We start from the raw sequence: 13,442 nt of genomic DNA on the forward strand, positions 1-13,442 counted from the left end.
GATGGGATTTTTCTTGTCTTTTTAAGTGTGCAAAATCTTCCTCTAATGTTCGTCAGGTTCTCTGTGAGAATTGTCCCATTTGTAGATGTATCTTTGATGTACTTGTGAGGAGAGACAAATTCTTTGTCCTCCTATTCCACCACCTTGACTCGTCCCCCTATCGTGTCTTTTATAATAACACAGTTACCTTTACTGGTGCTGTTTGTTCATGTAGATTCCAGTTACCTCCTGGGATCACTTGCTTTCATCCTGAAGAACTGCCTTTAGTATTTCTTGTAAAGTTGGCTTGCTAACAACAAATTCTCCCAGTTTTTGTTTATCTAAGAAAGTTTGTTATTTCTCCTTCATTTCGGAATGATAGCTTTGTTAGATATAATATTCTTGGTTGATTGCTTTTTATTTGATCAATTTAAATATGTGATAATACTGCCTCCCAGCCTCTCCTGCTGAGAAGTTAGCCATAAATCATATTGGGTTTCTTATGTTCTGATGTGTCATTTTTCTGTTGATGCTTTCAACATTTTATGCTTTGACATTCAGAAATTTTCATATGATGTGTTAATTTATAGGTCTTTTTGTGTTTATCCTTCTAGGAACTTATTAAGCTTCTTGGATTTATAGGTTATCATCTTTCAATAAATTTGGAAAATTTTCAGACAGTATTTCTTTGAATATTTTTTCTTCTCCTTTCCATTCTTCCACCACTCTTTCAGTACTCCCATTGTGTTTATATGGTGTGCTTAGTGGTATTCCACATTTCTTTCAAGGTCTGTCCATTTTTCTTCATTATTTTTGTTCTTTGTTTTTGGCTTGCATAATCTCTACTGATCAATTTTCAAGTCTGCTAATTTTTTCTTCTGCTAGTTCAAATCTGTTGTGCTCCTTTAGTGATTGTTTTCATAACATTTATTTTTTTTAACTCCATAGTTTCTATTTATCCTTTTTAAAAAATAATTTCTATCTTTATTGATATTCTCTATTTGAGGCATTATATCTTCCTTTATTTCTTTAATCATGATTTCCTTTATTTCTGTGAACATATTTATAAAGATGTCATAGTTTCCTGTGGCTGCTGTAACAAAGTACAATAAACAGAGTCACTTGAAAAAAGGAAATTTATAGTCTACAATTATAGAGTCTAGAAGTCTGAGATTAATGTGTCAGCAGGACCATGCTTTCTCTGAAGGTGCTATGGATGTTTCTGTTCCAGACCTCTCTCCTAGCTTCTGGTAGTTCCTTGGTTTATGGCAGCATAACTCCAGTCTTCATATGGAATTCTCCTATAATGCCTTGTCTCTGTCCAATTTTCCCATTTTTATAAGGACATGAGTCATATTGGATTTGGGACCCACCCTACTTTAGTATGATCTCATCTTAACTAATTTCATCTTTAATGGCCCTATTTCCAAATAGTCACATTATGAGGTACTGAGGATTAGGACTTCAACGTATGAATTTTGGGGAATACAATTCAACTCATAACAAAAGCTACTTTGAAATATTTTTCTTTTGACTCCAACATTTGATTGCTCTCACTGGCAGCTTCTGTTTCTTGATTTTTTTTTTTTTGGTATATGGGTCATACTTTTCTGTTTCTTTGTATGCTTCATAATTTTTGTTGTCAACTGGACATTTTAGATAATATGTTGTAGCAAATCTGGATAATGGTCCCCTCTCCAGGGGCTTTTATTGTTATTTCCTTGTGTATTTGTTTATTGAGTGACTGGATTATTTTAGTGAAGTCTATACCCCCACTCCCAATGTCAAGCCTCTGATATTATTCCTCAGGTAGGCACAACTTTTGGTACATCCATAGTCACCCTGGGATGCCAGTGGTACTGGCAGGGTTCTCTTCTCTTTCCCTGACCACATACCCAGTGGTTAGACTCCACTAATTGCTGGCTGATTGCCTTAATGTTTTTAATAGTGCCCTGGGGCATAAGTTACTTTACAAATAAATTCAATCAAATTATAGCTCCTTTGATGAATAGGGTCTGAGGTCAATATTTGACACTTGTTCTCACACTGGCAGGCCTCTTTTTAGCTGTCTTACTCCCTGTTTTCCTCTTGTGAGCTTGTTGGCCTACAGTCTAGCCTGTATTTTCATTAGATCTACATTTCTTTCCAATTGTCCTTCACCAACCTCCACTGTTGTTGAGATTACCCTCAGGATTAAACTTCTCCTCACTTTGTTGCAAATGACGTTAGCTCCTTTAGGAAAAGATTGCAAGCTATCTGTTTTATGGCAAAATCTCTGTGCCAGGGCTGTGGAGCTGGAGGTGGGGAAAAATGGCAAACTTCTTTCTGAATGACATTCTCACTGTAGTAGCCTAGTAGTGGTGGGGCAGGAGACTGAGGTCCTTTTGGCTTGCTTCTCCTCCTGTGGAAACACTGCCTCATGAGCTGTGGAATGGCTATCAGAGCCCCAATATAATTACTGCACTATGTCCGAGGTAAAGCTTCTGTTCCACAAGTGGGGTGGGACAGAAGAAAGGAGTCTACCTCTTTTTATTGTACTTGCTTAGGACTTAGCCACAGCAATGGGTAGCTGAGGGCAGGATGGGAAACACTGAGGTCCTGCTTCTCTCAGAATGAAAGCCCTCTGGCTGGAAACTGGGGAGAGGTAGTCCTGTGTTCTTGGTTGCAGCAGTCTGGAGTAATCTCTGCTTCATTGAGCTGGACGGGGAAAGGAAGAGAGCAGTCTTGGATCAAATACCACAGAATCGCTCACCTTTCTTAATATATTTTTATAGATTTTCTTGAATAGATGTTTCTTGATTTGATGCTTACTCTTAGGACAATTTCCAGAGGCTTTAAAAGGTTGTTTTCAAAAAGTTTTCACCAGTTTTACTGAGAAGGTCAGCAGAGCTCCTCATGCTATTATGCTGGAAGTTTATTTCCTTAATATTCAATCTTGGTTCACATTTATTAAAGTAGTTATTTTCTTACATTTCTTGAGACTATAATGAAGTGTCTAGGTGAACTCCTGCACTATCTATTCTTTTATACCTAACAACAAATTATATCCAGTGAACTTGTCTTATAATGAAAAATTATATTTTTCCCTGGTGGTCTAGTGGTTAGGATTCGGCACTTTCACTGCCATGGCCTGGGTTCAATCTGAGATCCCACAAGCCACGTGGTGCAGCCAAAATAAAACTTAAAAAAAATATATATATATATATTTCAAGCAGTAGAAGATAACTCTTGAAGCTAATAAGTTGGACTTATGATTGATTTCATTTTTTTTTTTTTTGGTGAGTGTTAGGAGCTGTATTCCTTTTAATAACAAAAAGTGTCAAAAGAATTGTAGAAGACTTTAAAGCAGGCTTAACCCTCAAGGATTATCTAGTTAGGAGCAGAAGTAGAAGATTAGAATCCAAGTGTCTAGATGCTCAGCCTTGTGCCCTTTGTAGGTGAACATAATGCATGTCAAACAATGAACAAATTGTGCACACTTCAGAATTTATTAAACATTTGTATCTATCTATGTTATGTGATCTTCACAAAAACCCAGGAAGGGGGTCTGGGAAGTATACTATTAGTTTCATTTCACAGATGAGAAAACTGTAATTCAAATCTCCAATACAGAGGTGAAATGAGTTACATTGTTATCTGACTCAAATATCCTGTTCTTTCCATTATACCAGGCTTCAAATGAGGTGCTCAAGTTGGAGCACAAGCCCTCAACCTTGAGACTAAGTCTCACATTTCTACTAATAATATTAATTCAGAGGCATAAACTGAACTAGGAAACTTCACACTTGGGCAAGATATTTTAACCATGTTCTCACCAAGACCCTGCCACTTACCACCTGATGCTTGCCTCTTCTTTCCTCCCATTCGTCCTCCAATTGATATTCCATATTTTTCTATGTCTCCTTTGTTATACAAAAGTAGAGTCGTTGAGGCAGTTGTGGCAGTAGGAAATCAGTATCAAGTCAGAAAGCATGCTCTGAGCTTCTTGATGATCCCTACCGGAGCTACCTCACTGGTGTCCAAGTCCTTTGTCTCCCTGGACAACCAAAATATTAAAATATACTGTAGTCAGCAAAAAAGTCTTAGGACTCAGCATATTTTCTTTGAAAAGTCAGACAAAAACAGCTGTGTAAATATACTATGAAGGAAGAAAGCAACTTGAACCTAATCTGTTAAGTATATTTCTTACTCTTATCACACCTTGCCATACAAGCAAATGCTAATATACAGTTTATGAAATGCTTTTAAAAAAACAGCTACAAATGGCTGGATAAAAAATAATTTAGCTTGTCACATACACATGAATTCTTTTCTTTCCCTAACTGAATATTTGAATTATTTTGAATCATATAGACCCTGCTTCAAAGTTTGAATCTGCATCTTGCTACTTGTGTGACCTGTAGCTTTAGGCTCCTCATCTGCAAATGGGAATAATAAAACTTACATCAAAGTATTCTTATGAGAAGAAAATAAGGTAATATATATGAAGGAACTAGCACATTGACTAGAACACTGTAGATATTCAGTAGATGTTCTTTTTCTTCCTTTTCTTTTATAATCACAGTGAAGAAATTAGTAACCATGAAACTCTCAGAGAACAATTCAGTCTATTTCATTGTATTAAATTATACATAGGGAAACATTCATAAAAGACAAATCAGGGCTTCCCTGGTGGCACAGTGGTTAAGAATCTGCCTGCCAGTGCAGGGGACACAGGTTCAAGCCCTTGTCCGGGAAGATACCACATGCCGCAAAGCAATTAAGCCTGTGTGCCACAACTACTGAGCCTGTGCTCTAGAGCCCGAGAACCACAACTACTGAGCCCACATGCCTAGAGCCCATGCTCCACAACCATAACAAGAGAAGCCACTGCAATGAGAAGCCCGTGCACCGCAATGAAGAGTAGACCCCACTCGTCGCAACTAGAGAAAGCCTGTATGCAGCAATGAAGACCCAATGCAGCCAAAAATAAATAAATAAAATAAATAAATTGATTTTTAAAAAAGGAAAGATCAGTGAGAGGATTGCAATGATCAGGGAAGTTTTCCTGAAGAAAGTGGGATTTGAGTTTCACGTTAATGGATATTTCAGTGTATCTCAAAATCCTCTATTAGAGCACTGGGATTCTGAACAATGGGCCAGGGTGCTCCACTATTTAGCTAAAGAACTAGTAATCACTTCTCAATATTCAAAACAATTATGATAAAATTCTCTTAATTTGAAATTTCCCTTCCACAGATTTCTTTAATTCTTTGACACTTGCTACAGCTTTTCTAAATTAAAACACAGAATAGGATGATAATGAATTTAGCACAATCACATGGTTAGCTATTTTATGTTTAATAAAGTTATTTTGTGATATTCTACAGAATGAATTATGACTTTGGGTGCTCTGCTGTCCGAACACATTTGAGACTCACTGGGATGGGTGAAAAAGATGAAGCAGATGGGGAATAGCATAAAGATAGCATAAGAAAAAGTATTCGATCATATAGTGAGCAAATCCACCTGGAGTGGACAGTATATGTTATGGATTAAATAGAAAATAATGGCTAAGTAATAATAAGATATAGTACTATCCTGAGTATAGTAATTTATAATTTGCAAAGGGTTTACACACATCTGAGCTCATCCTCATAAAAATTTTGTGAAATAAAGAGGGCAGGTAATAAAGTTACCATCAATAATGACAGATTCTAATGACTAAGCACTTACTGTGTACCAGACATCATTGCTAGATGCTTCACTTATATTATCTCTAATGCTCACAACAACCCTGAGATATATGTGTTATTATCCTATTTTCACAGTTGAGTAAACTAAGGCTCAGAAAGTTTAAGTAATCTGCCCAAGTCCATATACTTAGAAAAGAGCAGATTCCTAAATTTGAATCTCAGGTCTGTCTGATTCCAGATCCACTACACTATCATAGCAGCATGTAAATAAGAGAGGGAAGGGGTAAAGAGGGAGAGTGTAGTAACAAGTGCATGACATTATAGCTTACGTACAACAACCTTAAGGTTGGATTGTCCAGAAAATAAACTAAAATAATTTTTGAAGTCCATTTCATAAAAATAGCTTCAGCTCCATCAATCCTGAAAATCAACAGACTCTATTTTGGAAGGCCCAATTGCCATACTGAAATATTTTTGGGGCACTAGTTTCACTTTAGAGCTCATGATTTGGCGTCATTTATCCAACTCCAAATGGGAGAAATAAAAAGCTTTCTAGATTAACATCCTTTACCTTGCTTTTCCTCCTTGCGGGGATGCCAGCAACCTACACAAGCTCCCTAGGACATGGTGGGTGGTGGGGAAGGGGAAGCTAGGATGAAGTGAAAGAGTAGCATTAACATATATACACTACCAAATGTAAAATAGATAGCTAGTGGGAAGAAGCTACATAGCACAGGGAGATCACCTAGGTGTTTTATGACCACTTAGAGGGGTGGGATGTGGAGCGTGGGAGGGAGGCTCAAGAGGGACAGGATATGGGGATATACATATACATATAGCTGATTCACTTTGTTATACAGCAGAAACTAACACAGCATTGTAAAGCAATTATACTCCAATAAAGATGTAAAAAAAATAAAGTAATCCACAAGGTGACACATAAGGAGTTTCCATGACTGGCTCCCTATCAAGGCATTTTCTTTACATAAGGAGAAGTCCAGAGATTGCCAAAACCAGGGATCAGCATGAAGGCCTTCCTCAGAGGCTCATTCCCTCTTGAAAGGATAAAACATTCAGCATGCTCATTCAGAGGGAACAAGTGGTTTCACCTGTGGGAAAAGTCGTGGTTTGTCAATCAATACCTTTCAGGGAGGAGACAAATGCTGACACTAGAGTTTAGACTAGAGAAAGGGCAGCATCTATTTTAGCTCCAAAGAGAAAGATGTGATCTGTCACAGAATTTTGACTTTCATGATAGGGAAGCTTTGCCACCCCTTTTCTACTGGAAGTATACTTAAAACATAGAAGGACAGAGTAAAAGCCCTCTGAGAAGCCTGAAAAGATGACACTGAGTCTAGAAACTAAAGCTCATAGAACTTTATTCAATGGAGAGTTCCTCCATTCTGTATTTAAAGCCAACTAACTCATAATGTATGATTAAAACAAATCATTTTTTAAAATTTATGAATATGCACCCTTGAAAAATATTTTATTTTAAAGAAAATGATATTTTTTGCAAAAACAAGGAAGACATACTATTTTTATTTATAGAAAAATTCGAGGTAAAAAGCATTCAAAAACAAAGTAAAATAAAAACTCTTATAAAGCACCTACTAGATGAGGTTCTAGGACCTTACTACTCAAACATGGTCCACTGGCCAACAGTATAGGTTTCACCTGGGAGACCATTAAAATGCTGAACCCCAGACCTATTAAATCAGAATATGCATTTTAACAAAATCCCTAAGTAAGGTTAAGAAGCACTGGCTTAGGCTTGGGAAATGTTTGTCTAAGTGTGTCTTTATCTTCATCAGAATAATCCAGGATATTGGTTAAAAAATTAAGGCTCTTGGGCCCTACCACAGACCTACTAAATCATACCTCTCAGAGTGGGACCTGGGAGTGTGCATTAATTACAAGTGTAGTAGGGCAGTAAATCTCAAACTTGAGCATGCATCAGAATTACTTGGAGGGCCTGTTAAAACACAGATCGCTGGGATCTACCCCAGAGTTCTGCGATTCAATAAGTCTGGAGTGGGTCTGGAGAGTTTGCATTTCTAACATGTTTCTTGGTGATGTTGATGCTAGTGGTCCAAAGACCACAATGAAAGAACCACTGCTTGGACATAATTTTAACAAGTTTAGTTATCTGGTTGTCCAGTCTAGACTAACAGGAACAATTAGAAGGGGAGTAGTCAGAGGCATTATACTGATAGCAGCAAGAAGCAGCATCTGGTAGGCTGAGAATGAGGGGAAAAACATCAACTATAAAAAGAGACATAGAGGGCTTCCCTGATGGCGCAGTGGTTGAGAGTCCGCCTGCCGATTCAGGGGACACAGGTTCGTGCCCCGGTCCGGGAAGATCCCACATGCCGCGGAGCGGCTGGGCCCGTGAGCCATGGATGCTGAGCCTGCGCGTCCGGAGCCTGTGCTCCGCAACGGGAGAAGCCACAACAGTGAGAGGCCCGCGTGCCGCAAAAAAAAAAAAAAAAAAAAGAGACATAGAAATAAACATATTTTTCTGAGTGTAAGTGCCAAAAACCTTGTGTCTCACTCTCATCCCGCTCCCATGACTACCAGTCTCCTAGTTCTTGAGGGTTATCATTGTATCTTATATGATAGCAATGTGAGATGTTCATTAATAATGACCCCCCAGCCATCGAGAAGATGCTTAATTCTGTTTAGTTTACTGTTTAAGCAGGTACAGAATTGTATAATATATTTTAGAAATATTTCCATCAAGGGTCAACTTTTAAACACTAATGCTTAAGTTGTCTGATAAATTCCCTTTTGAAAACCACTCTAAAATGATGCAGGATAAATGAGGATTATCTAACACTGGAGTTCAGGCAATCCAAATGTGATAATGACAATATCTAACATTTAAAAAGCAAATTCATTTTTTCATGTAATACAATAATACTTTGAGACACATTATCACCATTTCTTAGAGGATGGCTATCTAAACTAAGATTCAGTAAAGTGAATCAAATTGTTGAGATCACATAGGTAGTTAAATGGTAGTGAGACTAAATTTCAACTTAGGCCTATATGACTCTATTTCTCTATATTATTCTGCTTTCTTTATAGGGGAAAAAAGGCTCAGGCTGAGAAGCTGGATATGTAGACAGTTCTCTTGGGTTTCTGCAGGCCATACTTCTTGTAGAGCTTCCTGTAAGACAGACATCCAAACTTTACTAGCCTTCCCAGTTTCTTTCACTTACAGAAACCACAAGAACTCCCTTAATGCTTCTGTGTGCCATAACTTACAATATTCCCTTTCTTTCTCATTTACCACTTTGGATTTCACTGTTACCTGGAGTCACTCCTACCTCTTCCTACACCTAATCTTTCTTGCCCCAGGTTCCAATTTTTCAATGAAATCACAGAGGGGCTAGTGGGGATAGGAGAGGCAATCAGAGACAAGGAGAGAAAAAGCCTTTAAGGCCTGTGTAGCTGTTTCTTCTCTCCCATTCCCAGTGCTTTGGCTGATCTTCAAATTCCTCACAGCCTCAACACACTCTTATGATAAGGACCTCAAACACTGAGGCTGGTGGTCCACTGGAATACAAATGCTCATTTATTTCTCCAAGAACTCAGGCCCCACCATTCACGCATATGCACACATTCAGTTGTTCTGAGAGGGCTAAGTAAATGGAATGATTTAGAGTAGGAACTCTTTTATTTGCTGTTTCTTGTAGTTGGTGGTGGTTGGTATTTTTCAAAACCTCCAAAAGAGAAGTGTGCTTGCTTCATTCAGGATGGGCAACTTAGAAAAAGATTTATTTTCTTCCACAGTGTTTATCAAAAGAAAGAAACTGGAAAAAATAAAAGGAGCAGAGATTTTATATGCAGCAGACCTAGACAATATTTCTACCACTGCCACTTACAGATGATGGCATAGAACATCATTTCTTCTATCTGACTTATAAAATGGAGTAATAATTCCTATCATTCTTACCTCACAGAATGGTTATGACAGTCTGATGGGGTAATAAATATGAAATTTCTCTGGAAACTATAAAGCAGTGTATGGGTATAAATTTTTCTTGATAATACAATATTCTGCATCCCTGGCATTTAACATGTTACTATATAATTGCTGTTATTACTAATAGATTTTATAGTACCATTCATTTATTCAAAATGCTTTTCTTGAGCACTTGCTTTTTTACAGGCATTATACTAGGAGTTGGAAGTACAGAAATATACCAGACACAATTGTTTTCCTGGGGGTGTGAATCTGTTGAGGTATATCTATAGGTTTATTAAGTTTTGGTGGTGGAAGAGTGGTGACTGGACTGGGAATTCAACCACCACTTTTTGCCAGTAATTTGGAAATTATTATGCTATTTATGTATGGAGTCGTATCAGTAAAATTGGTGAAGTAGGCAGCTCCAAACTCCTATCCCCCTATAGAAATATTGAAAAATAAGTAGAAACAGTCAGAACTAACTTTGTCAGAACTCTGGAAAATAGTCAAATGTTTATAGTAACCAAGCAAATGTGGAATCAAGAAAAAGCCAACTTAAAAATTGTAGAAAAGCTTTATAGTGTTTTTATTCACCTTGCCTCACCCACCCCCAGATCAGCTGTAGTCTTGAAGATGGAAGCCCCTACTCCCAGTGTGAGACCCTGGTCCCTGGTTGCAGAGGGAGCAGACAAAATCTCATTTGCAAATTACTGTGTTAGTCTCTTCTAACCTGCCTGAAGACTACCTGAAAGAGTGATGCAAAGTGTTCATATCTGTTTCGCTTAACTTGCAACTCAGAGTGGAAGAGCGGCAGGCATAATTTGAAAACATTGTAAGTGTGGATGAAAAATATGCAGTCGTCAAGGTCAAAAAATTACAGGCCAGCTCGCCCAGCGTCCGCAGCCGCCGCTGCTATGGGAGTGCAGGTGGAGACCATCTCCCCCAGAGATGGGCTTACCTTCCCGAAGTGCGGCCAGGCCTGCGTGGTGCGCTACAAGGGGATGCTTGAAGATGGAAAGAAATTCTATTCGTCCCAGGACAGAAACAAGCCCATTAAGTGTGTGCTGGGCAAGCAGGAGGTGATCCGAGGCTGGGAAGAAGGGGTTGACCAGATGAGCGTGGGTCAGAGAGCCAAGCTATCTCCCCAGACTATGCCTATGGTGCCACTGGGCACCCAAGCATCCTCCCACCAAATGCCACTCTCCTCTTTGGCAAGGAGCTTCTAAAACTGGAATGACAAGAATAGCCTCCTCCCTGAACTCCCCATCCTTGGATGTGCCATGGAAGGATCTGGCGCCTCCAGATGTGTGCAGCGAGTCCATATGGAGCTTTTCCTGATGTTCCAGTACATTGTATAAACATCTTCCCTGACAATGTGTTCTGTCACCAGCTTTGCTCTTCCCCTTTATCTTCGTATGTGTGTTGACCTGAACAATACGCCATAAACCTCAAGTTACTCATTTTAGTTTGTTTTTGTTTTGAGGTGAAGATTGAGTTTCAGTCCTTTGGATATGGATTTCCAGTTAAGTATTAGTCAAATACTAACAACACAAGTCATGGGTTAACTTTAGAATAGGAATTGGTATGGGGGTGGTGCAAGAATCTGTATTTTATTTTATTTTTGGATGAAAGTTTTATCTATTATATATTAAAAATTCTTGCCACTGCGCTGCAAAGCCATAGCAGATATGAGGCGCTTTTGAGGACTGAATTATTCTCCAAGTTGAGAGATGTCCTTGGGTTGAATTAAAAGCCCTACCCAAAATTAAAGTGGGAAGGGGGAGAACCTTTGTCTCCACTGCCCCACCTCCACCCTCCCCTTAAACCCTCTGCCTTTTGAAAGCAGATCATTTTCACTGAGATGTTGGACTCTACAGGTGTCTATCCCCAGGCCAGCAGGGACCTCTGAAGCTTTCTTCACGGCCTGGCTTTTTCCATCCTGTGGTTTTTCTAATGGATATTCAGGATTTTTGTAATCTCATAGCTATCCAAGCTCCACTTTCTAAATTTTAAGAACTTTAATTGAAAGTTAAATTGGCGGTGTTGTTCTTAGACACTTAACACCCATGAAAGCCCAGTCATCATGACAAATCCTTGAGTGTTTTCTTAAGAAAATGATGTTGGTCATCACAGCTTCAGCATCTCCTGTTTTTTGTTGCTTAGCTCCCCCTGCTGATCTCACAGTTTCCTGGCTTCTCCTTCCCCCTTCTCACCCCTTTGCTGTCCTTTGTAGTGATTTGGTGAAAGAAATTGCTGCCTACCCCCCCACCACACACACACTACATATGAATTTCAAGTTTTATTATTGCAATAAAAGTGCTTTATGCTGGCTTTTCTCAAAAAAAAAGGTCAAAAGATTACAGTTGAAGGTTGCAATTCAAGATGGAGATGTAGGAAAATCCTGAACTCACCATCTCACAGAGACACACTGAATTACAGCTATATATAGAACAATTTCCCCAGGAAAAAAATTAAAGGCTAGCAACGTGACCCCTTCACGCTGGGAAAATGAGAAAACAAACAAACACACACACACACACACACACACACACACACACACACACACACACACACACAGTGAAACAGATAGGAAAGGCTGAGAAACAATCTTGCTGTAAACCCCACCCCTGGTGGGGCAACGTTCAATCAGGAGGGAACTCAAAACCCAGAGCTTCAACCTGAGGAGCATAGGGTTCATATCCCACATTGGGAACCACAACTTTTAAGACCCAGCTCCTGAGAGATGAGCCCCCAAAACATCTAACTTTGAAAACTCATGCCCATGAGACATGTTGCTGTGGCAAACTGAGAAATGGCTCTTAAAGGGCTTGTGCACAGATTCACCTGCCTTAGGGTCCAGCGCAGAAGCAGCATTTTGAAAAGTGCCCAGATGTATGTTAAGGAGACTCATTTGCTAATTTTAAAGTATTGGTCTGAGAAGCAGGAGCATGCTGGGGTACTCTCCAGGGATGGAGACTGATGAACGTTATCTTTCTGTTCTCTCTTTGCCTTACTAAATCCAGCAGGCATCATCTTTTTATTTTCCTTTCCAATGAGTGCCATCTGTATGCTCCAGCTGGTGGACGCCATCTTCCATGTTCTCCCTCTGCCTTGCTAAAGCTGGCAGGTGCCATATAATTCTTTTTCTTTCCTTTTTCTTTCTTTTTCCCCTTTCTTTTCTTTTTTCTTTTATTGGTAGGTGCCACCTTGGCACTCCCATTCTGCCTTATTCCAGCCAGTGTGCACCATCTCCACACTCTCCCTCTACTCTGCTCCAGAGCACCAGTATCTCTCAGAGGAGAGTTTCTACAGGCATCTTGTGCCCTTGTTTTTACATCTGGTGACCTGGTTTTTGCAGCTGCCACCCAGGGAACACCCCTTGATTGCCTGGCTATGAAGCCCAGGGGAACATGTGTTCCTGGGTTCCATGGGACTGTAAAAATTGGAAGGACAGTTCTAGGCAGGCTACCACCCCCAGAGTACTATACAGAGAGCAGACTAAAACTTATACTCTAAGCCTTTCTGTGAAAGAGGTCTATTTACATGTTCAGGATCTATGGCCTCAGGGGCAGGCTTCTGGTTTGGTACACTTATAAGGGCCTGTGGAGGTGCTCTTAGAGAATGGAGGCTGGTGGATATAATCTTTGTGCTTCCCTCTGCCTCACTTGCTGGTATCTTCCAGAAAGGAGCTTATACCCTAGTTTGGTGTCCTGATTTTTGTGGCTGCTGCCAGGTGACACCTCTACATCGCCTGGATCTGGTGTTTATGTGGCGTATAACTGTGGGTCTCACAGGACTGTAGCCAATTGCAAAAG

The 13,442-nt window shown here is 39.5% G+C and overlaps 1 pseudogene; it reads left to right on the plus strand.

The window, feature by feature from the left end:
• The first annotated feature begins 10,541 nt into the window (after window positions 1-10,541).
• LOC132418072 (peptidyl-prolyl cis-trans isomerase FKBP1A pseudogene) lies at window positions 10,542-10,864 on the plus strand (annotated as a pseudogene).
• The last annotated feature ends 2,578 nt before the right edge of the window (window positions 10,865-13,442 follow it).

This window comes from Delphinus delphis, chromosome X, assembly GCF_949987515.2.
Source record: "Delphinus delphis chromosome X, mDelDel1.2, whole genome shotgun sequence".
Lineage (NCBI taxonomy): Eukaryota > Metazoa > Chordata > Mammalia > Artiodactyla > Delphinidae > Delphinus > Delphinus delphis.